A 7,969-nucleotide genomic window follows, 5' to 3' on the forward strand; every position below is an offset into this window, starting at 1 on the left:
TTAAAGAAATACAAAATAAAATGTAGATTTATTTTTTAATAATTACAAGCATTAACTGAAGGAAATATCTAATGTGTACAGTTATTTGTTAAAAATAATTTGAATAATGCTATATTATTTTATTTGATATAATATATGGAATGTATTGTTCAAAGTAAAACTTTTGAAGTATTTCAATATTGTTTTGCCATTGGTCATCTTTAAATATATGAACTATGATTGATTCTCTTGGTGTCCAAACTACAAAAATACATTTTTGTCTTCTGGTAAAGTATAGTTGTGCTTGAACTTAGTGCCAGTAATTATGTTTCTGGTTTACATGAATTTGATTATGTTCTTTATAAATTATATAAGTTTTGTCTTTACTTATTTCTTCTGATAGCAAACTATTTCTGAATTTATAGGGGCATTTTACCTCCACTACATCATTTTCGCCTATAAGTCCATCTGGAGATGCACCAAGGTATCCACATTTGTGTAACCATAATCCAGTTTTTTGAATCACCACATTTTCAGTTTTTTGGAGAAAACTTAATGCTGCATCTTCATTATTAAGTCCCCACTCAATAGCATGCACACCAGCAGTGATATATTCATTGTTCAGTGATTTAAATAATGATGGATTATACTTTTTCTTATGCCACGCTGCAAGTATATTTCCATACATACTTGAAGGAAGTCTGTGCTTTTTAAATGTAGTCCATTTAATGTTTTGGGACTTACCAATTGTTTCTTGTGCTACTCTTAAAATAATTTCAGCAGATACACTTAATTTATTTTCTAAAAACTGTGTTTTTGATGTTGATGTTTTATACTCATCTGATACAATTATGTTATTAATTAATACAACTGATGATTGCAGAAATTGCACTTTAACATTGGGTTCAGGTTTTAATAGCTATTGGTGTACCTAATTGGTCTAAAGCTTTTTTAAAGTTATTTTGGTTTTTGTCAGGTAGGTAAACAAATTGTAGCTTTATAAGAACAAGCAGGATATAAATCACTAATAGTTTCAGTATTTTCAAGATTACTATTTCTCTCATTCCAAGAGCAAATATTATCAGTAGAACTACAATTATGATGAGCAAACAAACTTATAGCTGCCATATGATGACAAATTACCAAACCTCTAGGACATGTACACATGCTGTCACATATAACTCCATCATTGAGAAATACCTATACAAAAATATTTCCTATTATTAGAACTTAGAAGTTCTATAATAATAATTAACACAATATATTGCATACTTTCACTTTATACTGGATTGATTTCATACTGGCTTTTACTTCACCTTGTATAAATCCATTGGCTGAGTCATATATTATTTTACAAACGTATCCAGCATTAAATGAAAGTTCTCCTTTTTTTTAGTTGCTTGGGATTTGATTTAAAATAATAAAATATCGCAAACATACTAATAGCACTATTTGCAGACATTATTGTGAGTAAAATAAAAAAGATATTATTATTTTCATAATTATTATTTATTTAAATTCTGTTACCTTATTTAAACTTTTAATGTATTATGACAAATATTGGTATCATGATGTATCTATATATACCAAAAAATCATGTTAAATTTGAATACATTAATTAAAATAAAAAGTTAAAAATTGTAGCTGTGCATTTAGCATAGGGACTATACTATGTTTGGATTCGGCATATGTATTTATAATTTATATTTATCCTTGATAAAACGTTATCACTAATAAAGCGTATTAGCAATTAAATTATGTAAACTTTTATTAAAAATGTATTATCTTAAAATTATAATTAAAAAATCACATAAGTCCATTTTGAAAAAAAATCATTTAATTACTCATTCTAAATTATAGGAAAAAGTGCGTTTTGTTTGATAATGGAAATAGAACTTAAAAATAAAGATAATAATAAAAAACAAATAGTCCCTTTTGCAGTGAATTTACTATGTAGGGACCTTTTTAACATTGGAAAAGGTACATTTTGAAATAATATGGAAAAATATCGTTTTGTATTGAAGGATACCTTGGAAAAGGAACATTTTGTAGAAAACGCAGTTCTTTAATCACTGTTTTTGTAAGAAAAAAGTCCGTTTTGGATTATAATAATGGCACCATTCGATTCCTCGTACAATTTACTATAAGAATCAATGTATAACTCAATTTTCTTAAAAATGGAAAAAGTACGTTTTGCATTAAAACCTCTCGATTGTGTGACTACTTAAACAAAAGATATAATTTTTTAAAGGTCAGAAACACTTATTAATAATTATATAAAATACACTTATAATATTTAGCCTGTATTTCGACTAGAGGTAACGATTTTAGACGTGTTTTTAAAATACACGTTTACTCAAAGTTCTTGTACTTATTTAATATTGCATGAATAAAAATTATATTTATTAAACAATATTACACTTCACAAAATATTAGTATTTATAACTATTTATTCAGTATTAACAATGATAATAACATTAGCAAGAGTAATAATAATAATAATTTAACAATATCTATAAATATTTAAAAATAATTAATTTAACTCTTCGAGGGGCGAACATTTTCTTTGAAAAAAAAAAAACGTATTTGAGCAATATGTGTAAAAATTAATTTTTTTACATTTTTAAAAAAAAAGCGGGAAAGTGAATGTCACTCTGCTGTACAGTAGGTTACAAGTGGGTTACTGTAATGGATGGAATTAAATTTGAATCCAATGATATTATATCATTGTATACGAAAAACGATTCTGAAAAAACTTAAAAAGTTCAAAAATTAAAATGTCAGTAAACAGCTCAAAACAAATTAAAATATTTTGAAAATTTTATAAAATATATAAAATGTCTATATAAACATTCAGTCAAAATTTCAAGTATCTGCGGTAATTTGTTTTAGAGTTACACCAAAATAAGGAAATCGCTAAAAGTGAAAATCCAATGTTGTAAAAATTTAAATTTCAGATGCTCATAAAAATTTAATTTGAATTTCCGGTGGACTTTTTATTTGTGATAAAGATTGAAAAACTTGTAAGGAATCTTGTATTAAATTTTTAAATCTTAGATTTAAAAAGAAAATTTTTTATGAATTTCTAACTTAAAATAATTTGTGAATTTTTGTGATTTTTACGTATTTTGTCAAAATTCAAACTTTGAACGCTTATAACAAAAAAATTGTGAATATGAATTTATTTTATTTTTCAACTGCTGTTGTAAAAACATGTTAAGAGCCTTGTATTAAATTTTCAAGCTTTTCTGCCTAACTGCACATTTAATTTTAAAAAAACTTATTGTTGGAGCTGAAAGTATGATAGTGATATGCTAATGAGCACAGCGAGTGGCGTAGAAATATCTTATCGGTCTGTCCACTTCTATCCCGTCTTCCCCGCTCACCACTCCGTCTTTTGTGTTTAATTGTTAAATTATTATATTTGTTTTCTTATTTATTCTCTTTGTTATATATATGTTATCTGTTTAAAATATTAGTCGGCTTTTGCCATACGATTATTCTTTTACCGTATGTTTGCTATCAATTTATCATTATTATGTATTATTTTTTGTTTTTGTTTTGCGGCCAACACCCGTATTATTATTATTATTATTTTATTATTGTGGTAGTCGTCGTAAATTATTACTGTTCGGTTTTTGTTGTTGTCGTTTTTTCTGTCATGTTTTGATTTTTTCTATCATAGTAAGTCGCATTGTGCGCAATAATCTCAAAACTGAGTATCGTATTGTAACATTTTTACTTGTCTTCGTAGCCAATGTGGCACGAAATTTTTTATATTTGTTTCGCCATTAAGGCATAAAATCATTGGTGCATTTTTTTTGTTTTTACTTTATTCCATCATCCGACTTGTCGTGTGCGACGATAGCCACGTAAGTATCCACTGAATATGTTCTTTGTCGTCACTCACACGATCGTAGGACTCATCCGTTGAGTTTTCGTGGATCAACTCACGCTTCCGCAAGACTGCCAGAAATCACCAGGGTGTGTGAAAGGCCGCTTACATCGTTGTGCTTTTCATTCTGCGTAAGACCGCCAGCACTCGCCGTGGTGTGTGGGAGGCCGCCCAGGTCTTCCAGAACATTATCAGTCTCCATTTCTATCTGCCACAACGGACTTACAGACTTCAATAGAATTAAGTGTAGTTATTAAGGTTTTCCAATTTATGTGAGCTCTGTGGTCATTGCACCAGATAGATTCGACCACAGAGAGTCCCTCCCCATAACTAAACTGTTGCATCCTCATTCCCGTGTTCTCTATTCCCTTTCCTCGTCATCGTTGTCACAGATGCACTTTATATTGCATACCCAACACATATAAGGAGTCGTCCACTTTTAGTTGCCTATCTACGCCCCTTAAAAGTAATAAAATCAGTAAACTCTGTTCTCGGACATCACCGAGTGGTCTTTCGAATGGCCTACACTGTTGGGCCGCGACACTAATAATGATCAAAAATTGCAAATACCTATGAATAGTTCAACTTAAGTCGAAAATTTTTGAAAATTGCATGGTGGATAGAATATACTTATATAAACATTTGGTGAAAATTGCATGTATCTATGGTCATTTGTTTTAAAGTTACATCCAAACCAAAATCGATTTTGTTGAAAACTGATTGTGCATAAAATTTCCTGTTTTCCTTAATTTTTAGTTTGTTTTTCTCGAAAGTATTAAGAATTTTTTACTTTTGACCCCCCAAAGTACCAACTAAATTCTTTTTCTGATCGAACGAGGTACTGAAGACAAAAATCGAAGCACTTTTACCGCCCCAAAACGTGATGACAGACACAAAAATAAAAACACACATTATGGTAAAATCAATACATTCATCGCTCCGCTCAGAATCTAAAAAGGTGAGCCAGAGGGTGTCGCTTTACTGTACAGTAGGTTACTGTAATGGATGGTGTTAAATTTGAACTCAATGATATAATATTATAATTATGTATAAAAAACGATTCTGAGCGAAGACTGCCAGTTAGCTTATGATATTAATAAGTATATTTGATATAATTGTGAATACCTAAAGTAATTTATAATATATAACCTATTTATAGTACCTTGTTTTAAATTTTTAATCCTTAGCTATAAAAATTGAACATTTTATACATTTTGAACTACAAAATAATTATTAAATTTTATATTTGATACTTTTTGTCAAAATTCGATCTTTAAATTTTTATAAAAAAATTTGACATGTATTTTTAATATTTTTCAACTGCTATAGTCACAATATATCAGGAGCCTAGTATTAAATGTTCATGCTTTTTTACCCAACAAATAAAATTGTATTGACAATTAAAGAATAAACTAAAAAAAAAGCGGTTAAGTGGGTATCGCTTTGCTGTATATTGGGGGCGGGGTGGACCTCTGACTAGGGTAGGTTAAATTTGAATGCAATTATAGCTATCATTGTATACGAAAAACGACTGAACGGAGACGGTTTATCTGTCTAGGATATATTATAGATTATTAAAAATTTTCAAATCTTAGATATAAAAGGAAAATACTTTATGAATTTCTAGCTTAAAATAATTTGCGAATTTTCGTGATTTATACGTATGTTGTCAAAATTAAAATTTAAATGCTTGCAAAAAAAAATGTGAATATGCATTTCTTTTATTTTTCAACTGCTATTGAAAAATATTTTAGGAGCCTTGTATTACATTTTAAAATCTTAGATATAAAAGGAAAATTTTTTATGAATTTCTAGGATAAAATAATTTACGAATTTTTGTGATTTTTACGTATATTGTCAAAATTAAAATTAGAATAAATGTAAAAAAAAAATGTGAATATGCATTTCTCTTATTTTTCAACTGCTATTGAAAAATATTTTAGGAGCCTTGTATTAAATTTTCAAATCTTTAATATAAAAGGAAAACTTTCATGAATTTCTATCTAAGATAATTTGAACATTGCCGTAATTTTTATGTATTTAGTCAAAATTCAAACTTTGAATGCTTTTAAAAAAAAAATATGCATATATGTATATTTCTTTTATTTTTCAACTGCTATTGTAAAAATATGATAGGAGCCTTGTATTAAATTTTCAAATCTTAGATATAAAAGGAAAATTTTTTATGAATTTCTATCTTAGATAATTTGAACATTGCCGTAATTTTTACGTATTTAGTCAAAATTTGAATTTTAAATGCTTATAAAAAAAAATCGTGCCTATGTATTTTTAACATTTTTCAACTGCTATTGTTACAATGTGTTAGGAGACTTGTATTTAATTTCCAAATCTAACCGCCATAATATAATCACTCTTATAATTTTAAAATCGGAAATTTCATGAAACCGGTATTATTTTATGTCCCGGCCGGGACTTATTGAATTACGGTACAGCGTGCTTGAAACCGGTAGTGTCTCGACTAAATCGGGACGAATTGCCGCAGCCCTACTCGTTAAGCGTATGTTTGAAAAAGCACTTGAATGTTTGAAAAAACACCCAAAGTCTCTAACAGTAAATCCAAATCTAAAGTTAGATTTTAAAATTTTAAATAAATTAAATTTGTTTCCAAACTTGGGTTTAACATTTGCTCTAATTTAAAATTTGCAAAAAATGCCCCACATTGTATAAAAACTACAAAAAACGACCTAAAAGATAAAAAGTACACTTAAAAATGTTGAAAAATGACGTTAAAAAATAAAAAATGCAATTATAGCTAAAAATGCCTAAAACTGCAAAATAAAATTAAAATATTCTGCATCAATGGAGCATGAAACAAATTTATAGCTAGGATAGCATTGTATAGAATCAAAAGAAAAAAATTCAAAAGTCATCAACATCCTAACTCTAATTATAAAAATACAAAACGAAATCAAGTTGTGTCAGTAAGTTGTATCTTGTATTAGTATAGGTATAATTAGTTTATTACTCGGTAAGCAATAATCATAATTTTAAAATAAATGATTATATTTTAATTTTAATCTTTATCTTATTGATTTATAAACATGGGATGTCCTGCCATTGCCATACATCGTATATTAATTACAGTACCTACGTCCTACATGCTACATAGGCCGTATCCATTTTCCTCCAAAAACGAGATACCGTTTTCCTCCACTGACCATTTTCCTCCAATAAATAATAAAGTAGGTAATATAAATAATTTATTTATAGCATAGAAAAAAAAAATCCACGAGAACTTTCAATAAACGTCGCTTTTTCAGACATTTTTAAATTAAAATAAATGTGAAATAAAAAAACAAAAGAACTATAGTGACTAGTCGACATACAGCTCGCTACTAAAAATATAGTCTTATTGATGCGAATATATCGTATACATTCGCGGTGTGTCTGTCTCACTCAATGTGTGTAATCATAATAATCAGTGACAACTTTACTGATACACAATATAACAATATATAAGTTTATACATATATATGCCCGTATGGAGTATGTACGTATCTTTATTAGATAGCCGATACCTGCAGAGTGTAATCATTAACCGATAAGCGCAAAATGTGATCCTAGCTTTACTCTATATTTATAAAACAGATAATAATAATAATACACTAATACTACAACAAAAATATTTGCTAAAATATTGGAGGAAAATAGACACAACTTTAGTCGAAAATAGTGTGGAGGAAAATGGAACCGCCCGCTACATAGTACATACACAGAGATATGAATTAGTAAATACTCCAATGTATGATGAGTAAAACTGCAATTTCGAAATTATAGGTAGGTAATCTAATAGTAAAAATGTAACTTCAAGAATAACAATAATATTGGTATGAACGAATAGTGAATGCTACAAACCCAGGACTTGCATTTGGAAAAAAAAATTTGTTTTACATTTTTTACAATTAAAACGTTATACAAATTTTGAGTTTATTGCTATTCAAAATTTAAACGTTATTCAACTTTTTTGTTTATCCTTTATCGTTATTCAGAACTAAAACTTTATATATACAATTTTCACGTTTATCGTTATTCAAAATTTAAATGAATTTACATTCCTGTTTTAAAAGTATATGC

This window comes from Diuraphis noxia, unplaced genomic scaffold (genome assembly GCF_037042655.1).
Source record: "Diuraphis noxia isolate RWA-SAM2 unplaced genomic scaffold, SU_Dnox_SAM2 contig0001, whole genome shotgun sequence".
Lineage (NCBI taxonomy): Eukaryota > Metazoa > Arthropoda > Insecta > Hemiptera > Aphididae > Diuraphis > Diuraphis noxia.